We start from the raw sequence: 23,340 nt of genomic DNA on the forward strand, positions 1-23,340 counted from the left end.
GTTCTTGTGTTTTAAAATATATATTTTCATAAAGTTATTAAGTGAAAAAGGCTGATACAAAAATCAAAATTGCAAAATATTTTAGCTTTTTGATATTATAAATTTTATTTTATTAGTAAATAATTTTCCTTTGCAGTCATTGCTATTATTTTGCATATCCTTGACAGCTTCCATTGGTTTCTTCTCTAATTTGCCTGATATTTCTTCTTCAATTGCATGTGGACATAGTTTTATTCAAATATAGACATGATGTTTTTTTAAGTGGTATATTTAAAGTACAAGTTTATAGATTTCTTTTATTTAAAAATGTACTTGAAATGTTCTAACATTAATGCTTTTTATTTGCTTTAAAGGGCTTACTAACTCTTAGATAAATTGTTCTTGTTGTAAAAATTAATTGCTATATACTATATTTTTGATACAAAAAATATAATCAGAATGCCAAAATACGCATTTTGTTTTGTATGAAAAGTAATTGATATATCTTTTCTAGTATAATCATTTCATTTAAGAATGGTTCTTGAATAATTATGTCTGGCACAGAACTCTGTTCTTCACCTAGATTTATGTTTCCAACTGACTAGGTATCTGTGCGGGATAGCTCAGCGAAATCTCTATTGTTAATACAATTAAATTAAACCCTTGACCGTCCTACTCCCTCAGGAGCTTGTCCTTCTAGGACTCTCCGACTTTGTCGTTGGCACGTCTATGTGCTTTTAATTAATTAATTTTTTTTTAATGTTTTTAACTTGTTTTTGCCAGAAAACTGGGAGGAGTTCTTGACCTTCTCTTTCTCACACCTCCAGTTATAGCAATAGCCCAGCTGTTCTCTTCTGCCTGCTTCTTCTCTTCGTCCTTTTCAATCCAGGCTCCGTATAACAGTCCAAATAGGGAACATGTACATTTGTCATGTCACTTGTTTGTGTAAAAGTCTTCAGTGACATCTGTTATACTTAGGATAAAATCCAAGGACCTTACTGTTCGTGAAGATACTCTGAACTCATTCCTCTGCTAACTGGACAGCCTCATCTCTCCCTGCAGCCCATGCCCACTCACACATGATGCTAAATCCATATTGAATTTGCTTTAGCTCCCCAGGGGACTGAACCCTTTTCATAACTGTGGTCTTCCTAAATGCCTGGAATGTTTTCCCACCTCCTTAACCGGCTAACTTTATTCTTGGAACTAAAGGTTACATTTACCTTCAGGAAAGGCTTCCATTAGAGCTTAATTCAAACAGGTCAGACTCTTGTTTCCGTGGCTACACTTCTCATCTGCAACTGTATGTTAATTGCTGCGCCACGTGTTGAGTATCTATCTCCGCCATGAGACTGAGGATCAATGAGGACGAGAGACCTGGGCTCTTGATTGGCTGTTGCAGCCCCCGTATGTAAGATCATCATATACGAAGGTAAAATAAAAATTTAGTTAGCGAAGGTGTAAATTGGCTTTTTAAACAGCTACATTGATTAGTGTCCTTTGAATATTTGTTTTTCTGGACAGTCATTTTTGTCCATTGACTGCTAGAGATTGGATCTGACCACAATCACAAGGTACACATATTAACACGCAACTGGAATTAATTATATCCCTTAATATCGTATTGGATTTCCAGTCTAGCTAGGTAAGATCACTGCCGTAGTGAAAAGCAGTGAGGTTCCAGAGGCAAGGCGGTAGGAGCAATACAACCTGGAGACTTTAGAGTATTTAGAAGCAGTAATTGTCTAGAAAATTTCAAGGTAGTGATAAAACAAACTAAAAGTTGATCCACTTTTTGTTATCACCATTGCCTGGCAATTTTAAACAGTGTCAATGATTAAATACTCCTCTGGGGGAAGGGAGAGAACTTTCGGTTTCAGTTCTAAACTTACTATAATCAGAGTCGAGTTTTTATACTACAGGTGTATCCTTTAAATTAGAAGAATTACTCATTACGCTTCAATAAAACCTGCTTCCTACTTGAAAATTAAATTAGAGAATTCACTATTGCATAGTTTCTGTTTCGACGGGACTCAGCTATGTGCTTGAGTTTTAGATTAGTTCATAATAGTTTGAAATTGGGCACAGTTGAAGTCTCCAAATAGCACTACCTATTTCTACATTTAAATGATATATTTGAAATAAACAGTGCTAGCACAATGATTATAATGGCTACAAAAATAGGACTTGAGTTGCTTCAGTTCTTCTATTTTATGTGACCACTCGGTTTTTATATGTGTTTTTAAAACTTACGGTGAAACAGAATGCATCATGCAAGGCACTTTCTAAAATATTTTTGTTTGGAAAGTACAAAATGTTATTATTTTTATTTTTATTTTACTTTAAGTTCTGGGATACATGTGCAGGATTGTTACAGAAGAACACATGTGCCATGGTGGTGTGCTGTACCTATCAACCCGTCATTTAGGTTTTAAGCCCTACATGCATTAGGTATTTCTCCTAATGCTCTCCCTCTCCTTGCCTCCCACCCCCCAACAGGCCACAGTGTGTGATATTCCCCTCCCTGTGTCCATGTGTTCTCATTGTTCAACTCCCACTTATGAGTGAGAACATGAGGTGTTTGATTTTCTGTTTCTGTGTTAGTTTGCCAAGGACAATGGCTTCCTGCTTCATCCATGTCCCTGCAAAGGACATGATCTCATTCTTTTTTATGGTTGCATAGTATTCCATGGTGTACATGTTGGAAAGTACGAATTTTAGTTCATGCTTGAAATATTTTCAGAAAATTCAGTATCTTGAACATCAAAATGTTTCCTTTTTATATTATCTTTATTTCATGTTGAAACTAAAGAATCAGTTAAGAAAATGAAAGACTTCATTCACGATCTGATTTAGTATTTGTCTAAATTGTACCCTTTGCTGATGTCTTAGTTTTATTTAAATCCTTTTACTAGTTATGGGGTAATTATTTTCCCAAGAGTATTACGTATTATTACTTTATCCAAAGAATCAAACTTCAACCTTTTAGGCAGGTACAAAAACTATTAAAATAATAGTTGTGGCTTTTTTCCCTTTGTAAATAAATACATTTGCTATTTTTAATGTATAATTAATAACATCTATATGGAATATTATAAAAAATCACTTACTGCATTTCTTTTTTGACCATTATTTTATAATATAAATTATGTCTTGATGACTACTGAAATTATGAGATATTGAGGAAGAGGTGTTAAGAAGTGATCTACGTTGGAGTCAAATATGCTGGGTATGTCACCAGTTCCCTGTTAATTATTTACTGGATATGACAGACAAAATATTGTATGTTCCTAAAATATTTCCAGATTCCTCCTATGTCCATAGGAATATTCTCTTTCCCAGGCCCTGTACGTCTCCAGGGGCTGCGTGGCTAGTTGTAGTCATAAAGCTTGGGGAAAAGTAAGGTCATCACTTCCAAGCTTCTTCCCTTCATCCTGTTTTTGTTTGCAGCTGGATAAATACAGAGGACCCATGAGAGGACACCACAATGCCCTTGAGAGTCAGTGAAGACGATGTGCAGTTGATCTCCTGCCAGCCTAAGATACCCTTGGAGCCTAAGTGAGAAACAAATCTTCATTGGGTGAAGCCATTGAAATTTAAGAGTTGATGTGTTACTGAAGCTTAGCTTGCCTGACCTGACCAATATATCTACCTCTAAATAAGACACTTGGGGAATGAGGGAGCAAGAGCCGTAAGTGTGGACTTTAAGAACAGTTTCCTGATGAAGTGGGATTTTTTATGAGCTTGGAGGAAGGAGTGGCAGTCAACCGGCTCTTGAATATTCTCAATACATGCCTCACACTTTCATACCATAGAGCATGACTCAGATTTTTCCTGAATCCTTTTCCTATACTTAAACATGAATGCCCACAACTTAAGTAACACCTTCTTAGAAAGCCTTTCCTGAACTCATACTCATTCTTTTTAGTCTAGACTCCTGTGTCACCTTCATCTTTATGAAACTTATTTTATGTGTTTTTAATGGTTGGCTGTTTACACCATTGTCTCCCTATCTAGCTTTTGATTCCCTTAAGGTTAAAGATCATATCTTTGTTTCTGTGCCCCACAGCACTTAAGAAAACATTTGTACATGACCATTTCATCATTTATTTACAAACACAAATGTGTATTACCTGAGTCACAGCCCGTAATGGGTCTGGGGATCAATACATGTGTGTCTAATTGAATTAAGATTCGTTAGGGAGAGACGGAAAGGCATCCTGGGCTGATGAAAGCTTTTTGAGTAAAGGAGGACATTGCACAAGGACGAAGACATGCTTTTCCAGGAAGCTCAGGTCCACTTGGAGTTGTAGCAGAAAGTCAATACAGAGAGACCAGGTTGGTGGAAAGTCTTGGGTGCCAAGCTAAGTGGAAAATACTTAAGTTCTTAAAGAGAAATCAACTAAGCTTAATAGTCTGAATTTTGGCCCCAGAAAACCTATTGCAATTAAACACATAAAGCCAATAATTTGATTCTGCTTTATTGTAGAGTACGTGAAAAATGTATGGTGTCTTACCTCAAACCATTACTCAATGTCAGGGCAGAAGTACCATTGATCAAGCCTATAGTCAGCTGCTAATTCATGAGTTTTTTTGTTTCTGTTTTTCCTATGACTTGCTAGCTTTCCAGATTGGGTAAAATGATATCTTCAGACTTGAAAGAATACTGGAATTAAAAACACATTAATTTTCCACCCATTAGGGTGATGTGTGCCCTGCAGGTGGACTATAAGGAATTCCCTGGCTTGGTGCCTGATAGCTTTGCATAGCAGGGGATTCCACTTAACACCCTGCCATGACCCTCTGCTGGTATGCTTGGCTGCCTTAATCTTGGTATATTTCAAGTTGAATGGCCATGTCAGTCCAAGATGCTCCATTGGAAATATAATATGTGCACTGTAGAAAGCTATATCAGTTTTGCTGGTACTGAGTGGCTTCAAATTCAAACCTAGCTATTGTAAACACAACAGCTAACAGACAACTGTGATTTAATTGAACATGCTAATATCATGGTCATTTTGAAACAATGGTCAAGTGTAAATATTTTAAAGAAAAGGGTTTCTTAAGGTAGTGTGAGTAGTTTCAAAGTGTAAATTATATGGCATATAATTTGTATGCAAATATATAGTGGAGAGCATGTATCTATACAAAATTAAAATATTTAAGAAGAACTTTTATTTATGTCCATTGGAATTTCATTGAGAAAACAGATCATCATGCTTTAAGATAATGATTTATCTATCTATAGCACAAAGAAAATACAAAATTTCATGCAGTGATGCTAATAAAATCTGATTCTTCAATCCTCACCAAACTTGTTTCCTTGAGGCAAAATGAAGCTTCTGCTTGCAATGTTCTGCCTAACTTACAGGTAAATTCTAGGATCAAATAATTTTATAAAAATATTAAAATACATGTATTAAGGGTTTCTGTTTTTCACTAGAAAGTACTATATAAATGGGTAGGCAAGAATATGTCCTGCAACACTAGCGTTTAAATCTCTGAGATCAGGAACTGTATACTCAATTCAGGGCATTCTGTTTTATAACAAGTATTATGATTAACTTGAATTTAGTTAAGTATGTCTTTTTTTTCTAAATAAATCAAAGCATTTACTGTTGTATTTATTAACATAATACTCTTTTGAAATAAACCAAGAGATTTACTATATACCACAGCTGGTAAAATTTAACCCAATCAAGTTAATGTGGCTTGCCCACAGCAAGAGTTATAGGACAAATAACATCATACTCCTTTTCTTCACTAAAATGCACCATTCGGAAGACCGTAGTTTTTATAACATAATTTGCATGTGGAATTTGCATTTTGCCACATGCCATATGTGTTTCTTATCTTCATATGTGTTAAGACCTTCTATCTTAAAACACGTCTTTCAGCTACACTCTTTTGAAACCCAATGGATTATTACCTGTTGAAATTCCAGAATCATCAGCTCTCTGACTACATTTCTGTATTATTCTTTAAGTGACAGCAACATTCAGCCTAGTTGCCCCTACAAGTTTGAAAGCCAAATAACTCTTTCTACTGAGCACTTTAGGACACCCGTTAGAGACATGTTACACTTTAGAGACATAAGCCTGTGGCTTCTTGAAGGCTCTTCCACAAAAGGCAGTTGTTTGGTTTTTAAGGGACACATGATACAAGGGCTGAGAGGACATCACTCCATTTCTTATATCATTAACCCAAAGTCCTCCCACAGGAACATACAAGACCTTGACATCCTGGCTTTTCAGGCAGTGGGGGGACCAAACATTTGATTTCATTCAGCTTATCCATCCTGGCTTTTCAGGCAGTGGGGGGACCAAAACATTTGATTTCATTCAGCTTATCTATCTATCTATCTATCTATCTATCTATCTATCTATCTACCAATCTATCTATCTATCTATCATCTTCTATAAAATTATAGGATGAAAGTGAAATGATTGGATGTGTTTTTCTATGGATTCAACGTCCTCTAGAGAAAATGTCGTCAGTTGGTCCTGTTTGCTAAATGCCAATAGTAAAGCTTACATTTATTGCAGTCAAAGTATGCAGTCATATATAAGCAGGAAGTGGGTAATACCACAAGCTGGCTGTGAGTGCCTACATTTTAAAACCAGGAATGCTGTACTTATCAAGGCAGTCTTGCTTCTTTGGTGAAGATGAGACACCCAAATGTCAGTTAAGGTCTTGACACTAGAATTCCTTAACTCCAAATCTCAGTCCCACAGTGATCCCAACTGTATTGTTCTCTTTTATTAATCTTGACCTGAGTTCTGCCTTTTACATTAGCTCACTTATACTTTTATTTCTCTTCTTTGAGTAGCTGGCCCCTTGCCATACCTGTCCAAATTAGTTCGCGACTTGGTTTTAGTATTCTACGCTTGGCTACCCAGCTTCATTCCTGACCAGTCACATTTGATCTGTTTCTCTTGGCATCAGTTCCAGTGAGAAAAAAATAAAATAAAATAGAGAGGCATTTCTCCATTAAGAAAATAAGATTTACAAAGAAGAGTTTAACAATTTATGTAAAGGAAGTTTATGTTATTACCCAAGATTATTTGTGGTGAGGGTTGAGATAAAACAGTTCTAAAATTTTGCTCAAAGTGTAAAATATTTCTATCTTGGGAGGCACTAAAAACTGAATATAAGGTTTTCTGATTCCGGAGCCTTACCTGTTTATTGATAATATGCATAACTACATATATATATATTCAATTGCTTATTTTTAAAATATTTATTGAGCACCTTACATATGCAAGGCACTGTGGACAAAACTTAAATGCAATGATCTTACCCTTGGATTGGATTTCTTTTTGTGCAGAGGATATCATACCATATGAAAGGCCTTAAAATGTACAGAGAGATAACTTTTTATTATAGAGCATATATAAACTCTTCAAGAATATAGAATTAATGACTAAGTTATGAGGGGCGCTCTGTTGATGATCAGAGTCATGGGTATCCAGGATGAACGAGAAAGGATAGAACTTCCAGCTCTCAGAAGCCCACATCTAGGGTAGGCACGCCATCTGCAGTACACTGCCATGAGAACCCCAGCTGAATGGAGTGACAGACTGACAGTGCGTGGAGCAGTCTCTCGAAATTCCTTCTGTGAAAACTGAATGGATCTAAAACATCCTCACATGTAGGGTTGTGGGCGCCAAGCCAATGAGTTGCTCATGGGGCAACATTCTCAATTTAAAGCATAACGGCACAGTGAATGCGTCTAAGTTCTTTATGCTAAAGACATCATGGATGTGAACGATCCGCAAAGAAATCCTAAGAACGAGGTTCCATAGAGACTTGAAAATGAACTTTGAAAATGAACTATATGAACACTAAGGAGCAGGAAGGTCCTTATGTACCTTGTATTTCTCAATGTGAACCAGCCTGTGGGGTCAACATGGCATCAAAGAGTGGTTTGGGGGCTCTTCTCTCTATTCTGCTGGAATTCTAAGTTCCTGCAAAACCTTTTCAAATGATTTGGGAACATCTTCAGGGCGTGTGACTGCAGAAGGTCCCTTCAGTACTCTTAAAGTTACCCCTTTCATTTTCCCCTTTGACTTTATCATTTCTCATTGTTATCTCTGAATTGTCACTGTAGCGTCTGCTTTTGATTCTGAAGTCAGAATCAGAAGCTAGGCCACTGATATCTGCCAATTATGCCTTCGCCACTGTCCGACAAAAGAGGCACAATTGCCAATGCCCGGTCTAATGATGGCTGCTGCTGTCCAAATGGAGTTGCTGATGCCAGCTGAGAGTTGTTCTGAGTCTTTGCTTGTTTGACATCCAGATCTCTCCGGCCGATGCCAGAATGGTTGCTGCTCAAATCACAGGCATTGTCTCCTGTTATTACAGACACATGTATCACTTCTGCAGCCAATGTTGCAATGTTCCAAGGATATTGTTGTAAGTCACCTCTTTCAGTTTTTACTCTTTTTTTGTGGTAGGTCGAGTGATGTTCCCAAGGTTTTTGGGTCCTGATTCCTTGAGCCTGTAAATGTTACTGTCTTTGGAAAAACGGTCTTTGCAAATATAATGAAGTTAAGATCTTGAAATAGGAAGATGATCTTGGATTATGCAGGAAGGCATGAATGCTATTCTCTAGCCTCCTTAGAAGAGAGAGGCAGGAGGTACTTGACACACAGAAGAGGCCATGTGAAGAGAAGGCAGAGCCTGCCAGCAGCTGCCAGGAGCCAGAAGAGGCAAGACATGGATTCTCCCTGAGAGCCTCCGGAAGGCGTGCCATCCTATGGATACTTTCATTTCAGGCCGGAGGTACTGATTGTGGACTTCTAGTCTCCAAACAGAGAAAAGATAGTTTTCTGGTCTATGTTTTAAGCCACCAAGTGTGTACTGATTTGTTACAGCAGTTACAGAAAACTAGTATTCTAAACTCTACACACAGTCACCTAGGCATGCATTCCTATGGGCAGAACTGGGGAGGAGACATATTTGATTACAGATGGAATGTTTGGTGAACCCAGGTGTCAGGCTATAAAAGGGGAGACATTTTCTGCTTCTTTTGTGAACAGAAAGTTATTCTGGGATTAAACTTGAGCCTAATTACAACATGATGCAAACTTGGAAACTTTTCAAAGAGTATCACCAAATATTAATGATAGGCATCAAGTTTGGGTACATACAGTCTTATGTTTTACTGTCTCAAAAATAACCTCTAGTAATTCAGATGTAAATTATGAGAAAAGTAAACAAGCAATGCATATACATAAATGTTGTTTGACACTGATTTGGAAATTGTGATTATCACTGTTGGCCTGGAAATGTTTATTTTAAACATAGGAATGATACATTGTTTGTTAAAAAAAAAAAAACCTTCTAAGAAACAAACCCCGAAAACAGTCTCAATTCTACCTGAGGAGAATATCATTGTCATCAATCTATATTACAAATTCACCAGGACACAGAGGACAAGGCCTTTGTCTTCAAGCACTTTGTCTAAATGAATACAATTTAGAGATACATGAAGTGTTTTAAAAGGGCAAAAAATTAATAAAAGAATAATAAAAGAAATTTTAAAATGAGATGAGTTATTCTCCTGCAAGAATAATGGTCCTCTGCAAAACGAAGGCCTGCCAATGCCTGGAGTGAGAGCTGGCTTAGAAATGAACATTGCCTGGCTGGAGTGTAGAGTAGGATCAGTGGTCTTATCTTCACTGTGTGTCTGCTCTGAAGGAATTCTTCTGTAAGAGTAGTCTGGACAGATTTCACCCTTAATTGACATTGGCCATGAGACATAGTTATTTTGAGAATCCCCTCCAGAATGTCTGGATAGTAAATGGAAGGCTTTCTGGGTGTGGTGCCAAACTCTGGATAAAGAGATGTGTTATCTAGACCTGCAGTACTGTCCCCTGGTACCCAGTGTAGAGGCTGAGCTCTGAAGAGACAGGTTTTCACCCTGGGAGCCTCAGGGAGAGACATAAATGGGCTCAAACCTGGTTCTATGGACTGATTTATGTCATATGAGGTTAGTTAGGCTCGCCAAGTATGGTAGGGATAATTTTGTTCTAATGCTCGTAATTTTGTTCTGATGCTAATGCCTGTCTGTTTAGGAGTCAAATACATTGATCCATTAAGGAGAAACTCTTTGAGGTTCCTATGCTAAAATAAAAATAATGTGGAGCTATAGATTTTCACAAATAATCAGGAAAGGGAGTGGCTGGAGGAAAATTATTGCGACAAAATATTGACTGCATATTTTATGCTGAGTAGATGACAACAATGAGAAGGTGCTGTAGGGTCCATGACACTCAGAAGGGAAGGATTAACCTTCAGGAAATATCATTAATTCCGCACTAGAATTAGCAGCAGAAAAGTATCAGGGAGAGACTGTGAGGAATTACGAGACTGGAAATGGCTAGGATTTGATTGTTGTCCGTATATTCTGAATGCTATGTCATAGATACAGTAGTGTACAGTGGAGTTGATTACCCTTTAATAGGACTTTCTTCTATCTCATGCTTGCAAATGAGAAATGACTGCTTAGGAGATCCTAAGGAAAAACTAACTGGAATTTCTGCATTGATCTTTGACTTAAGAGAAAGTTAGCAGCCCCTTAGCAGCATCTGGATTCTTTGGTCCCTGGTTAACCTTGCCAGAGAGGAGACTTACCTAGATTGGTAAGACTCCCAGGGAAATGGGTGAAAATACCCATAATCAAAATGAAATAGTTTATTTTCTGTGATCAGTTTATTCTAGGCTGACCATAGTAAAGGAAATCATCCCTGGGGAGCTCATGAAGAAACTTGCAATTTCCCCCTCTTGTCCCCAGGGAACTCCTCACTTTTCAGCAGTTGGGAATGTAACTCATTTAAAAATGTGAGCAACGTAGGCATCAAACTGTGGTTCCGAGAAACTCAAAAGTGGTGAATGTCTTGTTTAATTTCCTACTAGGCACATAAAAGCCAATCTTCATACAGGCACACCGCATCCAAAAAACCTAACATCTTGTGATGAAAAGCTAGCAAAGCTTCTCCTAAAAAAATTTCATTAAGTCCGTGAAACCTGGGTAAATGCTTAGAATGGGGAGCAGGGAATTTTAGAGACTTCACAGCATGAGGAGGCTCCAAGCCATTTATTGCAACAGTTGTATCTAAGTAAGTGAAAGAGAAATATTTGTCATTTTCTCCACTTAAAAGACGTTAACTTACACCCACTGTGTATCAAAGCCACGGCATATTAAATATGCACAGAACTCTCACTGAACGTGAAAAACATGGGCAGAGTTTATGTAAGTCTCAACATCTGAGAGACACTATTCAAGTTCCTCTTTGGTCAGCTTTGGAGAAGATTTTAGGAAAAATATAAGAATTCATGATTATTTCCAGTTACTTCCTGCTTAATGAGTAAGAGAAAAAGACAAAACCAAAAGCTGTTTTTATGTTGGAGAATGAGTAAGAGTGATCTTCCTAGATCACAGACTAAATTGGTCATGTTTGAAATCTCAGTTTCCTCTTCTAATTTAGTCTTACTTAAATCATTTTAAAATTATCTTAGCTCATGCCTTGATCATTCACTATTACACTAAATATTTCCTGAGTATCTACCATGTACCAGATGCTAATCAGATGCTGTCTTTGGCACAAGGGATATTAAGGTGAATGTAATGAAGAAACTGCCTTCAAGGGAGGCGCTCTCACTCCTAGGAGAGACAAAGTGATTACGAGTCCACGTGGCAGATACTGGAGATGGAGGTGGAAACCGTTGAGAAAGCACGCATCTGTGCTGGATGTGCAAGGGAGAAAGCGGCTTCGTAAAGGAGAAACGTTTTTAGATAAACCCTGAGCATTGTTTACAATGTAGTGAAGTCCATTAAGAGCAGCAGGAATCACACACGTAAGGAAGATGAGCATATTTGTGACTACATGTTTGTGAGATCTGTTTGGAATGACAGTCTGTGTGTAAGAATGACAGTGGGGATTATAGATCACCAGACAGAATCAGATGAAGGACTTTGTATGAAGTGCTAAGAAATGGTTACTCTATTGGACTGACAGATTGTTAGAAGGCTATTGAGATAAATAAGGTTCGAGATGACGAGAATCTGGAATTTAGGATTTGCAAGGAAGGACTTGACAGTGATTTAATCATTCTGGTCCTCATGTCTTCAACTGGAAAATGGATACAGCAATGTTTTCCTTTTATGACAGATTAAATGAGTTAATGTTTGTAGTATGCTAAAAGTCCTGCACAGTACCTCACAGTCACCTCCCAATTTTCTTTTGTCTTTTCACTTCCAGTCATCTGCAGCTCAAGTCACATTATTCTCTAAAAGCTTGACTTGATTTTGTTTTCCTAATTTCTAGTTCTGTGGCACAGAAGTGGTGGACATTTGGCACACAAATACATAGTTGATGATTGGTTGACTATTGCTTGCTCTATACCTATGCTGAAAATAATATCCAGTAAAGTGGTTTAAGAATGTATGCAAAAGTCATTGTAGAAAATTGAAAAAAGGGCAAGTAGCACATGTTGACATCCAGAGATATATAAATAAAGCCAAGTGAAACTTAAGTCATATTATAATCCAACATTAGGTATTGGTAGGAATTTTTAAAAAGGCATCTCGGAAAATATAATTGCTTTCCATGGGGAGTACTGTTATGTAAGCTCATGTGCACTTACTTGATATCTGAGACCTGAAATTTCCTGTCTTCTGTATATTTCCTACTATTTTCCTTTCCTCAGAAGAAAAGCCAGAATCAAGGTTGACCTCAGAAGCCAGGCAGTCCTCACCTGAGCTGGGTACCAGCCACATGGCCACTGACAAGTGGTATTGCAACATTCTATGCAATGGGTAAATTATGAAATTTATTCTTAACAGCAAACACTTATTTCAGTCAATTGACTTTAATTAAATTTAATGTCAATTAAATTTAATGCAATTTTCATTCAATTTTTCTAAGTACAATATGTATATTTTGATATAAATCCTAAATTTAATGAATGTATGTATATCTTTACTTAATTAAAATATTATTATTTAAATAGAAATAGATGAGTGCTGTAAAAGTCTGTGTTGCTTTTGGAACAAGTTTTTGCCTCCATATTTTAAAAAGAATTCCAGGCATGGCAAAGAACATTCTCCCAAAGGAGGTTGGGAACGTGCTGGCCAGTTTCCTGTTATCATTATTGGGCTGTAAAAGCTAGCACTTTGCCCAATACTTCATTTGTGTTTCTTTATTTATGACTCATAAATTGTTTACTTCTTATAGTTCTTCCCATTTTATGAACGTTTTTTAAAGTTAATAGCATCATCTGATCACACTGACATTTATGGCAAATAACGAAATTCCTTTTAAAACTCATTAGGTGAGAAACACAGATTTTCAACCCCTCAGTTGAACGGAAGCTATTCTCACAGTGTCCTGCCATGCCCCTGCCTCATTCGAGGGTTTACAGTGATCGTCTTCCAGAGTTTGAGATGCAAATTGTGTAGCTCCGTCCCAGGGCCACACCAATCCTATTTCTACTGCATAGTTTCTTTTCCTGAAATCTAAGCTCTGAGACTCAAGGAAAACAACAGACTTGGGGAAGGGCTTCTCACAAATTCCACAAGGCCCATTTTCACTTGGGGAGGTGGTAAGGGGGAAGACCATCAGGCTTCAACTGCACATAGTTTCATGGACAATTATTTGAAGAAAGAAGAATGGACGGGAAAGAAGACAGAAAGTGACCTTCTAGACCTTGGTGAGGCAGGCAGAACCTTCTGAGTCCAGGGGTGTGTCTGTCTTTCCCTCCTTTTCACTAATAAAGGAATTATGGTCTCACAACTAGATGAATTAGAAAGTTATTTTTTTGAACTTCCTCCTCCAGAGTAACTTCCAAAATGGCATCTTTTTTTTTTTTTTCCTCCAGCAAGTGCTCAACAGTTGTATTTGGTAGAAACAATGTAAGTATCAGAATGGAATCTTAAAAATAATAAGAAGGATCTGGAAAACAAGCTGGTAGAGTAATTATTTTTCTTTGTGTACTCTATAGTCTCTCTGGAATTGCATTTTTTAAAAAGTGCAAATCTCAAAAGAAAAATAAAACAACAGTTTCATTGGAGGATTATGTATTCAATCATGAAAATCTCAGGTCTCAAGGGCCTCTAGAAAAGGACAAGGAGGTCTAAATCTTCAGTAGAATGGAAGAAACCATTGCTAGAAGCCAAACAGAGACTCTGGTGACCCAAGCGATCTTAGCAGATTCTGCAAGTATTTTCTGAACAATTTTTAGGGGCCCCACTCAGTGCTAGATCCTGGGGATGCAAACATTAAAAGACAAGGTGTCAAGGAGCGCTCCTGAAAAAATACCTGGTCTGTTATTACTGATAAATACAGTGTGATATACGAGAAACAGAGCCATAGGTGAGACCCACATGTAGAGAAGTCTTGACTTAAGTGCAATTGTTAAGTATAGAACAAAGGAGCCGTGGTCACTTTTCAGGATTTTAGTGCTGCCCAGTTTACACAGACAAGTTGAGGTTTTCATTTAGTGACACTTCCTTGATTTACAGAAGGTTTGGTGACACTGAGGTTTGGTGACACTGACCCCCCCTTTTTTTTCTGCAGATGATTCTTATGCTGGTTAGACTATTAACAGCAAACTTTGACATGGAATTTACTGTTCTAAGCACATTATTGTATTAGCTCACTTACCTTTACAAGCTATATGGTCAATCTCTTTTATTAACCATTTTAAAAATGAGAAAACTGATACACAAAGAAAGTAAATAACATCAAATAAAGTGACCTGGCCAGGTTTAGAGCACAGATGGACCCTTCGGCTACTACTCTATGGTATTTTGATTCCTCAATAACTGCTTGAAAAAGCTGGAAGTCACTTGAGGCCTTCATTTATGTCCTACACAAAAAATAAATGTGCCGCCCTTCTAAGAATAAATTATTGGCCTATTGCCCATTGTTTTGCTGAATATATTTTTAGCAATTGTTCAGACAATGATTTTTTTTTAACCCACTGATCTATTTATATCTTCTCAGATACCCTTGTGATCAAATTTAGAATCCATCCATCCATCCAGATTATGGAACAAACTCCACTCTTGTAGGAATTCGGTACATGATTCTGGATTAAATAACATGAGAATTCAAACAATTACATTAGGTTTAGTCAAAAACAATATATTTTTATTTGCAGGGCAAAATTAACTTTTCTGAAAAATTTAAACATTGTTTCCGTAATGTTTAGCTGTGTTTAAGATAGCTGAAGTCATGTACTAAACTGAAAGAACAAGGCTGGAAGAGGTAAAAATTGTTCAACAGTTATTTAGAAAATACCAGTTTTTATATTAGTGAAAATGCAAAGCAGCAGGCATATTTTTGTGATACGTTTATTGAATTTCATCTCCAATCTATCTGACTATCTAACATACTCGATGTATTAGAATCCAAAAAACAAAAATAAGTAATTGAAGCACACATTTGTTTTACTAACCCCCACTTTGTTTCTGGAACACATCCCCTCTTGCAGTTCTGGTAACTGGAGTGCACTGATGTGGGGCAAACAGGAGATCAACAGTACCTGCCAGCCTGACAGAAGCAGAGATTTATACCAGAAAGCTAATCTCTAACTTCCATTTCAGCAGTGGATGAATACTGCCTTACAACATTCATTGTTTTCATTTAGCATTGTTTTCATTTTCTTTTTCCAAAGAGGCCAAAGTTATTTAAAAGTGTTTCTCACATGTTTTCCAAACTCTAAGCCTATATAAGTGAATGTACAATATTTAAAGAGGTGCAATGGAAAAAAAAAAAAGCACTTCGCTGGGAAAAAACAGGTGCACTTGGTGTAAGATCAGAGAGAGAGGAATGCTTTAGGTAAAGGAGGAAGAGAAGAGAGGGCCGAGAAATGCAGACCCGGGTATGGCTTTTGACTGGTGGACAAGGAAGGCAGTGAGTAGATAATCAAAGTAGGTGGGACCTCACAGAAGTGTAAGGTCACCAATATAACACAGAAACAGAAAGAAGCTGGGCATTCCGTAGGACCTGCAAGGCAAGGGATAAGTGGATGTTATTGTGATACTGTGGAGAATAGACAACCAATGACCTCTGTTATAGACTGAATGCCTGTGTCTTCCCAAAATTTCTATGTCAAACTCTTAACCCCACAATGTGATGGTATTAGGAGGTTGCTAGATCGTGACAGTGTAGTCCTCATGAATGGCATTAGTGCCCTCTTCAGAAGAAATGTCAGAGCTTGCTGTCTGTTGCCCCTCTTTACTCTGTGAGAAGACAGTGAGAAGAAGCTGTCTACAAACCAGGAAAATGGCCTCACGAGACAGTGAATGTGTCTGCATCATAATATTGGGCTTCTTAGTCATTACAACTGAGAAATAAATTTCCGTAGCCTAGGTCACACAGTCTAGATAATGTGTTCTAGCAGCCCAAAGTGACTGAGACAGCCCTCCCTTGTCCGTGGCCCAAAACACACACACAGACACATGCTTTGGCATTTCATAAGACTCTGAAATCAAAACATTATTGTATTAAGCTCAAACTTAAATTGATGCCATAGAAAACTCAGAATGAAATATGCTTGCACATCTGTGATTTTGGACCGAGATTCACAGCCTTCACGGGATATTTTAATATTCCAGGTCTTTAAAGGTGATGAGTGAGAGCAATTTAGCTATCATTTATCAGCATTTAGGTTATCTGGAGCAAGGCTTTAATTTTAGAGTATTACATAACCTACCATTGAATTCTGATCTATCTAAAATGTCTTAGGTATTTTAGTATTAAAGCAATATGTAATTTAGCAGTTAAGAGTATGACAATCTAATTTTACAATATATTTAAATACAAATGTCAATGAATCTGAATTAATTTCATCCATTCCTATTAGTATGGGTGAGTTGTAGATTATTTGCTCTGATGTGTTAAGTCCTCTTGAGAACACACTGTTTCCTTCCCTCAGAAGGGCATCTTTAAAATAATAATAAGAATCTGGAAAACAATCTGGTAGAGAAATTCTTTCTCTTTGTGTTCGCTAGAGTCTCTTTAAAATTCCATTTTTGTAAACTGCAAATCTCAAAATAAAAGAAATAAAAAACAAGTTTTATTGGATGATTATGCATTCAATCTTAAAAGTCCCAGCTCTCAAGAGCCTCAAGAAAATGGCAAGGAGGTCTAAATCTTCAGTAGAATGGAAGAAACCATTGCTAGAAGCCAAACAGAGACTCTGGTGACCCAAGCGATCTTAGCAGATTCTGCAAGTATTTCTTGAACAATTTTTAGGGGCCACACTCAGTGCTAGATCCTGGGGATGCAAACATTAAAAGGTACAGTGTCAAGGAGAGGTCCTGAAAAAATACCTAGTGTATTACGACTGATAAATATACAGTGTAAATTTCTTTAGCAGTACTACATATTTGAGTATTGTTAAGTAGATAAAACATATTTAAGAAGAGTAACACTATTGAGTGATGGTATTCATAGCAATGCACACGTTCAATGTGAAATGAGAAAAGTAACTGGAAAACATAAGGTAGATTACCCATTTCCCAGAAGAAACCTTAAAGGAATAAGTATTTTTGCAGGTGAATATTCAAAGAAAAAGAAAACTGAGACATAAAGCATGGTGAGTATTGGCAACCACTGGGTACTTGGTCACGTAGAATGAAAGAGAAGCAGGCCTGGCAGGGCCCCGTGCACATCCCTTATTACTGCTGCCCGCTGTGTTTGCTGACTCTCAGCAGATGTACCGGCTTTTCTCATGGGAGTTGTTGAGTCCTAATGAAGTAACATCATCATCACCAAGTAACAATGCCCAACCTCTGCCAGATCTGACGAGAAAAGACAAAGGCATGGTAGTAATAAAGATCTTGGAAAATATGCAGAGAAGGCAGATAAAAAGTGTGAATATCTGGGGATTCGCTGTGCTTTATCTCTATTGAACAAGCCAGAATATTCTTCATAGGCAATGACGCTAGGACTCAAACGCCGTTGTTGGAAATCCTGTGGCTCCGCTTCAGGAGCAGAAAGAAGGTGCTTCTAAATGCTTCTCCCTTTCTTTGCTTTTCTGTTGTTTTTAGTCTGACTAGTGTAATAGAAGCCATCAAAATGTAAAAGAAGCAAACCTTTAGACCTCACACCATCGTGTGGCTGCATTTACAGGAAATGGCAATATCCCAATCACTAAAAGGTAGACTCTGTCCCTACCTTGGCATTCAGGGAAGAAGCACTTAACAACAAGCTGAAAATAGCAAAAAACATTTCCACCTGAAAATCCCCCATGCAATAAACTACAACACAAACACGAAAGCTTCTCTTGTCTTCGAAAGTGTCTTAATGTCCTTAAAAGTAAAGTAAAATTAGTGCAATATCTATACTCCGATAGTTTTTGCCTAAACAGCTACGGAACTAATTAGACTGTGTTGTCTAATCTGCCTTAGAAAGGTAAGGCCCTGTTAATTATGAGTCATGGAAAAAGTGAATATTCTCTATATGCACATTTTAAAAATATTAACTTTAAGGTGAAGGCTATTTGTTCACAAGTTATACTGTGCTTGTATATCTATCTTAGTTTCCACTTCAACTTGATTTTATCAATTAAACTTGTGATCTGAATAGCACTTAGCACAAATTTTGGAAAAAATAAAGTGCAGCTACTCTTGCTAACACTCTACAGCTCTGTTCACACACACAGATACTTAACTCATTACTATTTAAAGGAAATTCCTCTAAGCAAGAATTTCCAATTAGGTTATAGGCCAGATTTTAGCTGCTGGAGGACATCCATGATTACATCTTCTTCCAAAACAGTGTGGAAATTCTCACAATTCCTTATTTTTAAAATCCTGGCAATTGGATAGGAAACAGCTACAAATTAGGAAAGCAAAGTACTGCTCTTTAAAATCAGAAGACTTTGATCCTTAAGAGTAGATTGATCAAGGTTAGGTGAGTGATTTAACTTATAAAAACAGGCGTCTAAAACCCACTTTCTTGTCCTTCTTTAAAAAATGCTTTTTGATGTAATATTTTCCTCCATAGAGAGGGCATATATACCTAAGTATTACAGAGGCTATTTACAAAGACACAAGTACATTTTTTAAGCATTGCGATTTATATTTTAAAAGTCTAGTTTATAAAATTGAAAGTACCATTCATATGGTCTAAACAAAATCTTACTGTATTTGGACAAAATAACTCAGTGAACTGCATGCGACAGTACTACCTATTATATATTTTACTTTATTTATTTTTTGAGAAGGAGACTTACTTTTCAGGGTTTTTAAATTGATATACTATAGTTGTATATATTTTGAGGATACATGGGATATTTCAATATCTGTATGCACTGTGTAATGATCAAATCAAGGTAATTGGACTATGCATCACTTCAAACATTTCTCTTTTCTTGGTGCTAAGAACATTTTAATTCTTCTCTTTTAGGTGTTTTGAAATATACAGTAAATTATTGTAAACTGTAATTTCCCTACCTACTGCAAATACTGGGACTTATTCCTTCTAGCTTCCTGTATTTTTGTACCCCTTAACCAACTTATCTTCTTCTCCCCTTCCTCATTACTTTCTCAGCCCCTGTAACCACCATTTGACTCTCTACCTTCGTGAGTGACATGGTTTGGTTATGTCCCCGCCAAATCTCATGTGGAATTATAGTTCCCATAATTCCCTCGTGTGGTTGGAGGGACTCAGTGGGAGATAATTCAACTATGGGCGTGGTTTCTTAACCCCATACTGTTCTCGCGGTAGTGAATAAGGCTCAAGAAAGCTGACGGTTTTATAGGGGGAAACCCCTTTTGCTTGGCAGGCACTCTTCTCTTGTGTGCAACCACGTAAGACTGTGTCTTTCACCTTCCGCCATGATTGTGAGGCTTCCCCAGCCACGTGGAATTGTGAGTCCATTAAACCTTTTACTTTTGTAAACTGCCTAGTCTTGGGCATGTCTTTATCAGCAGTGTGAAAACGGACTAATACAAAGAGATCCACTTTTTTAGCTCCCATATGAGAGTGAGAACATGTGATACTCATCTTTCTATGTCTGGCTTATTTCACTTAACACAGTGACCTACAGTTTCACCAACGTTGCTACAAATGACATAATTTTATTCTTTTCGTGGCTGAGTAATATTCCATTGTATATGTGTACACGTTTTCTTTATCCATTGATTTGTTGATGGACAGTTAAGTTGATTCCATATCTTGACAACTGTGAACAATGCTGCTGGGGGTACATATATCTCTTCAAAATACTAATTTCCTTTCTTCTGAATTTATACACAACAATGGGATTGATGAATTATGTTAGCTTTATTTTTTGTTTTTTGAGGAACCTCCATAATGCTTTTCCTAATGGCTGCAGTACTTCACATTTTCACCAACTGTGTAAAAGTGTTTCCCTTTCTTGGGATCCTCAACAGAATTTATTTTTGGTCTTTTTGATACTACTCATTCTAACTGGAGTAAGATGGTATCTCACTGTGTTTGTGGTTTGCATTTCCTTGACTCACTGATATTGAGCATTTTTTCATGTAGCTGTTGGTCATTTGTATGTCTTCTTTTGAGAAATTTCTATTCAGGTCTTTTGCCCACATTGTAATTAGATTGTTTTTTGCTGTTGAGCAGTTTGAATTCCTTATGCATTCTGATTATGAATCCCTAGTTAAATACATAGTTCACAAACATTTTCTCCCATTCTGTGGGTTGTCTGTTTGTTGTTTCCTTTGCCATGCAGAAGCTTTTTGGATTGATGTAATCCAGTTTGTGTATTTTTGCAGTCGTTGCCTGTGCTGTTGATTTCTTATCCCAGAAAATCTTGCCAAAATCAGTGTCCCATAACATTTCCCCAGTGTTTTCTTCTAGTAGTTTCATAGTTTCAGGTCTTCCGTTTAAGCCTTTCATCTATTTTGAATCAATTTTTGTATATGGTGAAAGATGGGCATCTAGTTTCATTCTTCTACATACGAATATCCAGTTTTCCCAGCACCATTTGTTACAAATTGTCCTGTCCCCACTGTATATCCTCAGCACCTTTGTCAGAAATGAATGTCACATGGATTTATTTCTGGGCTCTCTATGCTATTCCATTGGTCTATAATTTAATTAGCCTGAAAATAGAAAGTTATGGAGGATCCTTCTCTTTCTCCATGTTTCCTTAATGAGAAAATATGGAAAAAAATAATGCAAGGTAAGTACCAGGATGGGGGTAGTTTCATTTTAAAATAGTAAGGTTGAATAAAAGTTTATACCAAAGGTATTTGAAATAATAACACAAATAATATTTAAAGGCAAAGATGTATATGTATATATACATCAACATATTTAATTTATATAAAGGAGAATGTGAATATATATGTATGAATTTTTTTACTTGGTGTATATAATGTGAACATATAATATATATGTATGCATATGTATTTATTTACTTGATCTAGAAAACATGACTATGAATTTATCTAGTGTAGGCCTTTAAGTTCTAACAGTCACAGTAACCCCTATTATACCTTTGGTTTTTTAGTGAGGAAGGCGATCTGCTGTGGTGAAGAATGCATTTTCCTTGTGGAAGTCACATGACCAGTGTGCATTGACACAATCGTGAGACAAATTAACAATGAGTAAAACTTATTATCTGCTTACATTTCATGTTAAGTTCTTTGAACTTTCTTCTTCTCTGGTAGCTAAACGTTACAATAGAGTTAGCTTTCTCTCAGACAATTGTTTTCTCTATTTATTCTATCATTTAAAGTTACTGATTTGGATCATTATTTTTCTTTCCCATGACATTTGACCTAGGAAGTTGACAAAGGTGAGCTGGCCCTGAAAAGAAACCTGACCCAGGAAAGGGGGCTCTGGGCTTTTCTTATCTAAGCATCCTCAATCGAAACCTCATTCTTTCTTTCCATTATCTTGGCCTCCCATTTAATGCTGGTGTGTATGTATTTTGAGAATATATCATGTATTCCATCCCAAGATATCATTCTTTTTATATAAGTATGTCTTGCCAGCTCTTTCCTTTTCTCTGATGCTGGATTGTGGCTACACAGTGTGAATAATGACACATAAGCACCCTGCTTATTTAAAAGGTTTCCTGTGGTTAAGTACATGTATTATTCTAGAGAGTGAAGAATTTCTTTCTAAAATTGATTTGAGTAGACCCTATGAGAGGCATCAGACAGCACCTTGGGAATGAGCTGCCATAGATATCTTTGTTTATACTCCCACTTCAGTTCTTTTAAGTGCATTATTAATAGTTTATGTGACTCCTTAATGTTTGGTATTAGTGTTTTCATACAATGAAAGATGATAAAGTGATGCCATTTTTATTGTGTGCTTTAATTGCTAATTGTTAAGAAATGTATATTGTTTCCTTCAAGTTCAATTCCTTTGTGACTTAATGTCGTTGCTGGTCATCTATCAACTAGATCAAGTTACTCTCATACTGTTTTATCTTTTTCCCTTGTCTTTACACTTTTTTTTAAAGGACATCTGTTTATGTATATTGATAATCTGCCATTCACCCTTTATTTTACATCATTATCTATGACATTTATACTTTATAATTATTTTTAAAACAATGTTTACAAGACAAAATGGTATTCAATTTCAGGTAATTTAGTCTTGGAATACTTATTTTCTTCTTTCTCTTTTCCTTCTTTAGAGACAGGTTCTCTCTCTGTTACCCTGGCTGGAGACACTGGAACTATCATAGCTCACTGAAGCCTGTAAATCCTAAACTCCAGGGATCCTGCCACCTGTTCCCTAACAGCTAGAAATGCAGGTCATCATACCTAGTTTCCAACCCCCTCTCCGCCCTTAACAGACCCAAGGTCTCTACAGGCATGAGCCACTGCACCCAGCCTAGTCTTAGAATATTTCAAGTCCTGTTGTATGAACTTAATCAAATAAGGTGAAATGTTAGGGGCTGAGTTTTAAGTTTTCATTTTGAGGGATCATTGAGGCTTTAAGTTTAACTAAAAAATAAGCATATATTATTCCCTTTGGGTAATTTCCTAGAAAGCTTATCAAAATATTTATTTGGTATAGATTTCAAAGACATTTTTAACCCTGCTTTTTGTTGTTCATCGTGTTAATTTAAGAGACCCCAAACTACTAAATAGCTTCAGCCTAAGTTGATGGCAACTTCCAGGCAATCATTCTTAATTATATATTTTTAAGATTCTGTCTCTTGAATATTGAAAATGTGAAAAATTCAGAATACATGGAATGAAACAGTCTTTGTCTAGTCTTTTCATGGCTAGGAACAGGTGGAGGGCAGGTGGAAACGCTTTTGTGTAAATGAAGGAGCCTGGCCAGGGCATGTGGTTGTTTTTTAAACCTTTAAATTTTACTAATGATATAGAAGCCCCAA

General features: G+C 36.8%; 1 long non-coding RNA gene across 1 annotated transcript; it reads left to right on the top strand.

The window, feature by feature from the left end:
* Positions 1-1,004: 1,004 nt before the first annotated feature.
* On the top strand, positions 1,005-13,710 carry LOC105485343 (uncharacterized). Its single transcript, XR_989504.2, has 6 exons — positions 1,005-1,411; positions 3,156-3,208; positions 3,430-3,537; positions 5,228-5,350; positions 12,694-12,802; positions 13,318-13,710. It is a non-coding gene; the product is annotated as an uncharacterized lncRNA (long non-coding RNA).
* Positions 13,711-23,340: the final 9,630 nt, after the last annotated feature.

This window comes from Macaca nemestrina, chromosome 16 (genome assembly GCF_043159975.1).
Source record: "Macaca nemestrina isolate mMacNem1 chromosome 16, mMacNem.hap1, whole genome shotgun sequence".
Lineage (NCBI taxonomy): Eukaryota > Metazoa > Chordata > Mammalia > Primates > Cercopithecidae > Macaca > Macaca nemestrina.